This window comes from Lolium rigidum, chromosome 3 (genome assembly GCF_022539505.1).
Source record: "Lolium rigidum isolate FL_2022 chromosome 3, APGP_CSIRO_Lrig_0.1, whole genome shotgun sequence".
In the NCBI taxonomy this organism is placed as follows: domain Eukaryota; kingdom Viridiplantae; phylum Streptophyta; class Magnoliopsida; order Poales; family Poaceae; genus Lolium; species Lolium rigidum.
In genome coordinates this window covers 408,248,382-408,260,066 of record NC_061510.1, presented here as the reverse complement: position 1 = coordinate 408,260,066, position 11,685 = coordinate 408,248,382, and positions in this window count along the sequence as shown.

The following is an 11,685-nucleotide window of genomic DNA, read 5'->3' as shown; positions in this document are numbered from 1 at the left end:
CCGTCGAGAGTTGCTGTGGTCGGCCGCCGATCTGGATCAGGTCCGGTACGGGGGGGACGTCCTTGCGAGGGGTGCTGCGTGAGGGCAAGGCTGCGGCCTCGCCATGGAGAAAGCGGAACCGAGCGGGAGCGGGAGCGGGAAGAAGGGTGTGGAATCGGTCGATGATCTGATCGGTAGATTGCATCTGGGTGATGATGAAGTTCAGGACTTCGTCTGGGAGGATGAGGTTGTTGAATCAGAGATCAAGGCAAAGTGGTTGGCCATAGCAAAGGTTCATACGAACAAATTAGGGTTCAGTCAGAGCGCTCTTTTCGCCGACATGAGGTCGGCTTGGAATCCGGCCAAGGAGGTGGTTTGGAGAAGAATTGAAGAAAATCTATTCACAATCCAGTTCAACTGTTTGGCAGATTGGAATAAAGCGATGCATGAAGGTCCATGGCTGTTTAGAGATCAAGCGCTGTTGCTGGAGGAGTATGATGGGTTTACTAACCCATTATCGATTAAATTAGATCGAGTCACTGTATGGGCGCAAATACACAAATTACCGGATAATTATCTGAAAGAGCCGGTGATTAGAGGCATGTCAAGAAACGTGGGGGAGATTAAGGAGGTTCAGATAAAGCTACCTGCAGGGTATATCGGTAGTTATGTCCGACTTAAGGTACGTCTTGATGTGAATAAGAAGATAAGTAGGTTCGTAGCAATGACAAGGGATAAGAAGAAGGAATTCTTCCAGGTTAAATATGAGAAAATGCCAGATTTCTGTGCAGTATGTGGCATGCTTGGACACTGGTTTGAGGAGTGTGGAACTGGGGAACATGATCCAGCAAAATTTGAATGGGGGGATTTTATTCTAGCAGATGGAGGAAGAGGAAGAGGCCGTGGAAGGGGTCTAGGCAGGGGTAGAGGTGGAGGTGATGGAGGAAGAGATCCTGGGATAGGTGGGCGAGGTAGGGGTAGAGGAACAACTATCGTCCAGGGGGAGAGAAGATCAGAAAGGTTTGACAATACAAACCAGGATTCGGAGATGGATTATGAGGATCTCGGATTAAATAACCCCTTTCTACGTAAGCGTGCAGCTGCAAATTCTTCTCAGATGACGGCCCCTCTGGGAGGGGCGGGAACCCTGGCTTTAACAGATGGTTTGGCTGCACCAGTGGCGACAATGGTGGGAAGGTTTGAAGGAGGAATTGCTGATAAGGATCTGAACAATACTCCGCAGAAGAATGCAAATAAAAAGAAAATGAGAGTTGGTGGGGAAGGGTCTGAAGAAAACAACACTTTTGTAGGATCGGCGGCCTCCTCCGAGGAGGACCGCCGGGATCAATGATCGTTACAGGCTGGAACTGCCAGGGGATGAAAACATCCCGGGCAGTTCTTGCGCTTCAGGAGCTCCTGAGGCAAATAAAACCAGATGTGATTTTTCTGTCTGAATCTCACCTGGATAAAGCTAAGGCAGAGAAGCTAATGAGGAAGGCAAAGTTTGATAAGCTTTTATTTCATGAAAGTAATGGTAGGAGTGGTGGTTTGATCTTAATGTGGAAAAAAGAAATAAACATTGTGTGCAAAAGAATTGAGAAGAACTTCATTGATGTAATTGTGAAGGATAGTCAAGATTGGCGTCTTACAGGTTTTTATGGGGAGCCTAACTGGAACAACAAATACAAGTCCTGGGAGTACATCCGTGAGCTTTATGCAAATTGCAATATGCCCTGGTTACTCCTTGGTGACTTTAATGAAATTCTGTTTTCTTGGGAGAAAGAAGGAGGTGCACCACGTTCTCTTCAGTGCATGAAAAGGTTCCAGGATTGTTTGTCGGATTGTTGTTTGGAGGATCTGGGATACATCGGTGATATCTTTACGTGGAGGAGGGGTAGTCTAAGGGAGAGACTGGACAGAGCAGTAGCAAACGGTGAGTGGAATAATCGGTTTCCTCTCTGCCGAGTGGAGAATGGAGAAATGACAAAAAGTGACCACCGTCCAGTTACTGTTAATACTGAATACCTAGCAAATACACATGCTATTAACCCGGGGATCAAAAGGTTTGAAGCTAGATGGTTACAGGAAGAAACTGTGGATCTGATAGTACAGAATGCATGGGACAGAGCGAGGGCGATGGGTTTAAATCATGATTTCATGCACAAAACTGCCGAGGTTCATAGGGAGTTACATGCATGGGATCGGCGGGAATTAAAAGTTCCGAGGCGCCGGATCGATCAGTTGAAAAGTGAATTGGAAATTCTAAGGAGAGGCCCTATTACTGATGAATCAACGGCGGAGCAAAAAGAAATTCTGTTGAAAATTGAATTATTGCTTGACCAAGAGGAAATACATTGGGTTCAGCGAGGGAGAGCAAACTGGCTTCGTCATGGGGATAGGAACACATCATTCTTCCATAACTTTGCGAGTACAAGGAAGAAAAAGAATACCATCAAATATATAATTGATGAAGCGGGTAATAAATGGGATGATCCCCAAGGTATGAGTAATTTGATAAAATTCAATTTTGATACTTTGTTTACCTCTGAAGTTTTAGAGCCCAGCGAGGAGGTCCTAAGCAAGATTCCGAAGAAGGTAACTACTGAGATGAATAGAAGTCTGACGAGGGCATTCAGTGAAGAGGAAGTTAAAAAAGCCCTTTTTCAGATTGGTGATCTGAAAGCACCCGGACCTGATGGTTTACACGTTGTTTTCTATAAAAGATACTGGCATCTTATTGGGGATGAATTAACAAAGGAAGTGCTCCAAGCAGTAAATGCTGGTGTAATACCTGATGGATGGAACGAGACTACTGTAGTTCTGATCCCAAAGGTAGAAAATGCAGAGAAGATTACACAGTACCGGCCCATCAGCTTATGTAACGTTGTGTACAAGATAATATCGAAGATGTTGGCGAACAGACTGAAATTAATTCTGCCGGAAGTGATCAGTCAACACCAAAGTGCCTTTGTACCTGGGCGACTCATTACTGACAACATCCTTGTTGCTTATGAGTGTGTCCATATGATAAAGAAGAAGCAAGGAAAGAAAGGTTTGTGTGCGGTTAAACTGGATATGCATAAGGCATATGATAGAGTTGAATGGTGTTTTCTGAAGAAAATGATGCTGAGGCTGGGTTTTGATCCAGCATGGGTTAATCTGATCATGGCCTGTATCTCCTCAGTCCGATATAGGATTCGGTTCAATTCAAATGAAACGGATATGATCACCCCAACTAGAGGAATCCGTCAAGGGGATCCATTATCACCATATTTATTTCTTATTTGCGCGGAGGGCTTATCGAATTTAATTGCTCATGCAGAAAATACAGGTGACTTGGTCGGGGTGAAAGTTTGTAGGGAAGCACCTACTGTATCCCACCTTCTGTTCGCGGACGATTCCTTAATTTTAATGGAGTCGGATGGTGACAATGCAAGATGTCTGAAGAAGATATTAGACCTGTACTGTTCAAGCTCGGGACAACTTGTTAGTCCTAATAAATGCAGTATTTATTTTAGCCCAAATACAGGGGTGGAAAGGAGAGTTGAAGTCTGTGAAATTCTAGATATATGGACAGAATCTTTGAATGATAGATACCTTGGTTTGCCATCAATGGTGGGACTAAGCAGGAGTGATTGTTTTAAATATTTGGTGGAGAGAGTCCAAGCAATTATTAGTGGATGGAAAGAAAAGATACTCTCTATGGGTGGAAAAGAGACTCTGATTAAGGCTATTGCTCAAGCCATACCAGTTTTTGCGATGACAGTATTCAATATCCCAAAAAACATCTGTAAGGGAATCACTGATGCTATTTCGCAATTTTGGTGGGGTGACGACGATGACCATAAGAAGATGCATTGGTTGGCGTGGTGGAAGCTATGTATTCCGAAGGAGAAACGGGGGATGGGTTTTAGAGACTTACATACTTTTAATACAGCGATGCTAGCAAAACAATGTTGGAGACTGATGCAAGATCCAGATTCTTTGTGTGCAAGAGTTCTCCGCTCAAAATACTATCCAGATGGTAAATTGCTGAATGCAAAGCTCAAAAGTGGAAGCTCTTACACATGGCGAGTATTTTCTATGGCATACAAACTTTGAGGCGTGGATGTATTTGGAGAATTGGAGAAGGCGACCAAATTAATATTTGGGAAGATGCCTGGGTACCTACGAGCCCAACACGGAAAGTGTATACTCCAAGAGGTAATATTATGCTTCAAACGGTGGCTGATTTGATAAACCCTATCACCGGATCATGGGATGAGGATTTAATTCGCCAAAATTTTTGGACAGTAGATGTGACACGAATCCTTGAAATCCCACTGTCCCCAACTGGGATGGAGGATTTCGTTGCATGGCATTGGACAAAATCTGGGCTATTTACAGTGAGATCCGCGTACCACGCGGAATGGGAATACCAATTTGGTAGACATAATCCAAATGTGATGGATATTGGGGGATCTAGAGGAGATGATGTATGGAAGAAATTGTGGTGCCTTCACCTCCCTGCAAAGATTAAAATTTTCGGGTGGAGACTGCTGCATGGTTTGATACCTTGTTATGGAGTCCTGGCAAACCGGCACATAGGGACGAGCGATCCAGTGCCCAATTTGCAAAATACATTGTGAAGACATACTTCACATGACCTTTACTTGCCAGCGTGCACAGCAAGTTTGGCAAAGGCTGGGTATTGCGGATATTATAAATAGTTCATTAACTGAACGATCTGGCTCAATGGTTATTCAACATATGATCTTAAACCTTGGCTTATGTTCTTCTCTAAACAACATTGGTCTACCAGAGTTAATTTTGACAGGAGCATGGTACTTATGGTGGGAAAGAAGACAATTTACTCATGGGGAAGCACTTCAAATTATCCATCGAAGTGCAATGTCAATTGGTGTGTTAGCCACAAATTATTGGAAAGCAAAGAAGCATACTATCATAAATAAGAAGGAATCCTGGACTAGACCTATGGAAGGGGTTTTGAAAATAAATGTCGATGCAGCTTATGATGAGGATCAAGGTCGAGGGAGTATTGGAACAGTGGTAAGGGATTATACAGGTAAATTTATTTATGCAAACTGTAAAGAGTTACTGTTCGTGGCTGATCCTTTTATGGCCGAAGCATATGCGTTAAGAGAAGGACTAAGTGCAGCACAATTCTTGGGAGGAAATCAATATATCATCCAGTCGGACAATTCTCAGGTGATAGATACTATGAATGATGGAGGTTTCTCTGCCACGTCCTCGGCAGCCATTTTTGATGATTGTAGAATCCTTGCCGCAGGATATATTAATATCAGCTTTGAACATTGCAGAAGGGAGGCTAATGAGGCAGCACATGAGATAGCTAGGTTTTGTTTTGAGAATCGGTTAGATTGTATTTGGGACGATGAGCCCCCTAGCTTTTTACTTCCGAGGATGATAAATGATGTAACTGTTATTTGAACTCAGAGCAGCAAGTTTCAGACGCACTCTTTTCCTTACCAGGGTACCGAAGGGGACTGGAAGGTTTTTAATGAGGCGGCTTGCTGACTCTTTTTAATAGATGGTGATATTTCAAAAAAAAATAGATGAGAGTTGAGAGGGGGCAAGGATTTGCAACAAAAAAAATTAAGTGGGGCAAACCTCTATTTAAGGTTGACTTTACAAAGGGATTAAATATTTAGGGGGGGGGGGGGCAGCTGCCCCCCTTGACAATATGGTAGATCTGCCCATGCTCATGCCATGTCATTTACTATTGTATTATCATGGTATATACATTAGTTCACTCTCCCCACAAAAAGAAAGGCCGGTCTAAGTGTGTGTGGTCTCCATAACCAAGTTTTGCAAGATGGAAAATGAATGAGGAGGGATCATTTCCCGACATAAAACGAGGTTTAGGCCAAGACTGTTTTCGGGTTTTCATTTCAGTATTTTATTGTAATTGTTTTGGGTGTTTAACTTATTGCGTCATTATTTTGGAGCTTTTTTACATCTCGTAGTGTTGTTGTTTTAAATTCGTAAGATGAGTATACTACTTTTTATTGTTTCGAGTGCACATATTCCGCAACTACACAGAGATTCTACATAGTGGTGGGCGTTCCTGTCTTATCCAATGGCTATCATTGTTCTAAGATGCGTGCTTGTCAATTTTGCAGTTTCAACCTGTACATTGTGCATGTTCGCGTGACTATAGGAACGAAAATGTACCCTGTACACCTTGAGCCCACGAACCCTCTCGTCCTTATCCTCTCCTCTGGCGCTGCAGCACACCATTTCCTCGTCCTCTCCCTGAGCTCTACGCCGGCGCCGCCCTGGTCCACGTCGTCCTCGACTCCGGCGCCGCCCCGGTCCCCGTCGTCCTCTAATCCGGCAACCCCGTCCCCGAGCTGGAAGAGAGTAGCGCCCCAGTTGTTGTGTGCTTCCTGGCGCCAGTCCAGACCGATCCAGGTCCGCCACCGCCCTGCTCCGTCGCCAACATCGACAAGAACGAGATGGCGCAGCTCGGGAAGATCGCTGGCTCGTCTCACCGCCGTACCTCTCCGCCGGTGGGGAGCGCTCGTGCGAGCTGCGGTCGGCGACATTCTCGAGGCCGATTTCCTCTTCCACTTCTTTTTTTCAATCCGACTTGCTCTCTTTCCAATTCTTGTTATTTTGTGTGATTTATTCCTGGTGATGTTTACGAATTATGACGGGAATCAATTTTCCCGTTCGAGATGTATTCTCTTACATTCTTTCCTATTTAGCCTTTACTTTTTCCTAGCACAATCCGGTGATTTGATATTCCATTGTTTTCTACTATTTAGCCTCCATTTTCCTAATATAATCTGGTACGGATTCTGCATGTGTACTGTAAAAAAGGTCCAGATCCAATTACCGTTACTGGAAAAAAAAATGGTACAGTTACATGTTCAATCTGTATGTTGATTTGTTCTAAACATAATGGAAATGAGCTTTGTTGGTTCAAGATTCTGTATGTATTATTTTTGGTGAACATTCTCCATGTTCAGATTGTTTGAAGAAATCAATCTAGATGGTACATGTTAAATGTTAGTTTTATGGTACACATCTAGATTACACTAAAGATTCTGCTGTGCAAAATTTTCGTTGCATGATGGATTTGAAGATTAGATCCCTACACTCCCGGGTTGCAAATTATTTTTTCTTAAAACCGTACTAATTAAAGTACTAATATTGCCCTACACTATATTATGTCCAAACGTACTGGAAAAAGGGGGTTCAGATCCAATTAATGGCGTGGAAAATGGCTAACGGAACTATTACGTGCTAATTATATATTAACTGATTTGTTGAATCCGTACTGGTTGGCAAGGTATGGAACCTGTTTGCAGCACAGGGATCTGATAGTAAATAGTCGGTAAATTAAGGTTGTTTTTTTACTGAACAGAAACATATATCGGAGGGGTATTCTGCAATATGGGCAGCAGCCTGCACAGATCTTGAAGCAAAAATGGACGCCCAGGATAAGCCTGGGACGCCCACATATATGTAGAGAGTGATTTCCCTTACACCCGCACCCTATTGTTGAATGTCGCACTTTTCAAAAAATGTGAAATAAAATCGTGGACATGATTTATGTTGAATATTCTTGTGCACATATAAAATTTTGTTCCAAAATATGCCATATATGACCATTGAAAAAAAAAAGACCAAAGTGAATAGTATTCCATAACTATTCACATATTATTTGTCTTCTTTGTATAGGGTAGACATTTTCAAAATTTTGGATGAAACTTTATAGATGTATAGTGCACAACATAATATATGTCCCTGGTTTTTATTTGTATTTTCTGAATAATTAGAAGTGTGACATCCTGCAACAGGTGCGGGTGCAACTAGTTGCAAACGATAGTTTCCCGTCACTTAAGGATTCTCTTACATTTAATAAATTATTATTTTACATCGTTTTCAGTAAACTTTTTAAAAATTAGTTTGGAGTTTTGTAGAACGGCAGTGGTGGTTTGCGTGAGAAGAAATGAATGGAGTTTCCGTTATGATCCCGGTGGAATAGAACAGCTTGCGGGGACTCCGGAATTGAAAACGGGACGGACGGTCTGAATGAATTCGCAACGGAAGGCGACGGATTCCGCACGTGACGTGCCTGTTTGCTGCCGGTCGCCGGGCATGCATTTCAACGGTAACAAGATTTGCGCGCCTGACCGGGACGTGGCAAGCTCTATCTCTTTTTCTAATGACGTACGCATGATGACAGTAGGTCAATATCCAGCCAGCTTTTTTTTTTTTGCGTTTAATATCCAGCCAGCTCCCAGAGCCAGTGCGTACTGTTCTCCCGTATCGTACGCACGTCAACGGACATTGAACGAGCGGATAAAAGTCGGCCGCACCCGATCGACGAGACACCGATCGAAACCATGCTCATTGAGACGAATATATACACGACACGATCCACCCGACCGAGACGTTTCACCGGCCGGCCAACGGCCGGATTCATTCTCATAAAAAGAGCATGAAAATTTTTCCATGCCAAAACAATCATATTCTTGCATTTTGGGTTTGGGTTCTAGTTTAATAAATTACGGTGACCTTTCTTGTAGTATATATCTTTCTTTTGAAGGAAAACTTGCAGCTAATCGTCCGATTGTTGTCACATAATTAGCAAATTTTGTATAATGAATTTCTCAAATTAAGAAAAATAGCTTATCTGCGGGTATTTGCTATATTGTTGTCATGCACTTCTCTGGTTGTGCATTGTTCCCTTGTTTAGTTGTCTGATTAAAAGCCTTGATTTTCAGTAATTGCCTGATTATTTTACACACTCTCCAGGTGAGAGGCTTCTTTGTTGCCGAATTAAGAATAACTTGTTTGTTAGCGTTCTACATCCATGTAATGTTGCATAGTAATCCCTCGGTTTTAAAATGTAAAATGTTTTGGCTGTTCGATTTAAATCCCCGAATCAATGCTATCTTTTAGTTGAGTTGAGTGACATATTTACTTCAACTAGTGAACTATACGGATTAGTAATGAAAAATGGTGGGAACACTATGGAAGGAAAATGTCATGGGAAGAGCATTTGCAGTTGCACCCACAAAGACCTCGCCTAAAGCTTTGGGGGAAGGGGCAATGCTATTTGGGTCTGCCACGGTTCAAAAAGATATTCGTCGTTCGAGGCCAAACCCGCCCCATAGTGGGCTGCTTCGGAGCGGCAACGAGGTAGGCACATCTTGTTAGTGGCCAAACTAAAATCTATTTTGATTTCCCTTTCTTCTCTCCTCTCCTCCCACTTCATTTCTCCCACCTTCTATTTTTCATGCGTCCACGCACACGTCGCAGGCATGCACCATTCACCACCAGGGATGCCACCAACGTTGATGAAGGCAAATGGGCCGCCGAAGGTGGCGGCGAGGCCCCACGCCAAGCCACACACGCAGTTAGCGCCGAAGGAGAAGCCAGTGGGCATGGCGGAGGATGTGTGGGACAGGGACTGCATCCGGTGTGATTACGCGATGACGGAGCACCGAGAGAGGAGACAAGATGCAGAGCTTAAAAAGGCTCTGGCGCTCCGCGCATCCGCGGACCTAGAGTTGAAACCGGGTACGGGAGGGAGGTCGTTGTAGTTCCTCCACTCTGTTAGCTTGTCGTCGTCCATCTGCTCGAGGATCGCGCGAGGCAGCTAGCAAACCTAGACCTTTCGGCGGCAACTCGAAGGGGCACACTCTCATTTGTGATTGTTGGTGATTAGGGTGTTGGCAGCATGTTCGGTAAAACAATTCTTGCCCAGTGATAAACATCGGCATTGGTGGCAAGGGGGGTAGTGGAGAAGGAGCATGGGGCGATGGCTTGGGTCCCTCCCCGAGCCACCGCTAGGGAGATGGCGCGGTGGGGTGGGGGCCATGTTTAACCGACGCTTGATATGGATCGGAGAGTGAGAAATATTTATAGTGTAGAACTTTTGAAGAAATCTATTATTTTGGAGCTTTTCTATACTTGTAAAAGAATATTCGGTAGCAACTTGTAGACAGGATCCACTGGCGTGAGCATGTGCAACGTTTTGTAGAGCGTGGTTTTGCATGAGCATATGATTCCGTTGTGATCCGGGTCCCGGTGGAATTAAACAGCGTGCGACCGGGGAGGGAGCCCCAACTGCTGAACGCGTGTCCGGAACTGGAAACGGTCGGCCTGATGAATTGGCAAAAAGGAAGACGTGACGTGCTACTGCTGTGCTTGGTTGACAATCTCCGTGTCCAGCCGGAGGGTTGGTTTGGTTGTTGGCCTCTTTTAGAGCGAACCACGGCAAGCCGTCGGCAGCAGCAAGCAGCCAAAGGCCATAGCCAGCGTGTGTGTGTGATTATTCTTTTTGAAATGGCAAATATAGCAGCAGTCCGGAGCCAGGAACTGAACCGTACCGTAGGGGTGGGCTGGAAAACCAAAGACCAAAAACCGAATTCGAAAAGACCAAGACTAATGAGACCAAGCAAAGTTTGTAGACCAAATAGAGTTAGGTCACTTGTTCTGGGTAATCGAATGAACTGAACTCACCGAATTTTATGCTAGAGAGGCCCTATTTTTAGCTGAACAATCTGCGTCTTCATCTTTTGTGTTGCCCTTTGTTAGTTTGTGGTCATGAGCTTGTGACTGTTAACCTACAAAACTATTTTCTTTTGTTGTTGTATGAAACTATGGAAAATGAGCTATGAAGTATGAAACATATTGATGTGAATTTTGATCAAAGTGCTATATTGTGCATACTACTAATGTTAATTTATCAGAATTGCTAGTCCTCGGCTACATGAAAACTAACTTAGTGCTCACTCGAATTCAAACCCGACAGATTCACATCGCGATTTTATGCGTTCTATGAATCACGAGTGGAGTTGCAACTATGCTTCTTAGTTGTAAGTAGGGTAGCTAAGATTTTTCGGCTACAAGTGGGGTTGCAACTAGGATTTTTTTAATAATTTCAGACGGAGGAAATACTATCCTAATGATTGTGAGTGAAATGTGATGTTGCATGTCGTCTCCGCAAGGCGCGGGCGCACTACTGCTGCTTTCTCGCATGATCGTATCTGTACGTACGACGAAGGCAGCAAAAAGAAGTGACAGGAGAGCTAACAATATTCCCTCCAACCGAGCAACCGAGCAGGACACAAGTGTGCCGTGCAAACAGAGCTTGGCTCTGGTGGTTAGGTCCCTTGTGGTGGAACCAGGCCACCCAGGTTCAAGTCCTAGACTTGACATGGGTGTTTGCATTTACCTGGATTTATTCCAGGATTTAACCGCGCTTGCTTTCGGTGGTAGGTGACGTGCTCGTCAACAATGAGGCGCCAGTGGTGACTTCGTCAACCTCAAGATATGCCGGCTCAGTCCCTCGGAGGTGCTCATAGGGGTAGGGTGTGCGTGCGTGCGTTCATAGGGGTGTTTGTACGTGCGTGTTTGTGAGCGTCTGCGTTGTACTGTGTTTAAAAAAAAAAAAAAAAAAGGACACAAGTGTGCCGTCGCGAGCAGGACACGATTCGTGACCAAGCACTGCCGCTGCTAGTGTGGTACCGGAAGATGGAGTAGGATGTACTATCGAGCCGGCCGGTATAAGTTACCCTCACGCGTGCGACATATACACGAACCTATCTAGTTAAAGGTTTCTACGGTTTCACTTCGACCTCATTTTTTCTAGTCCCGGTTATGCTTCGATTTGATAAAAAGGTATAACCCAGTTTTTTCAGGAAAAAAAATCAAGTTGAGATT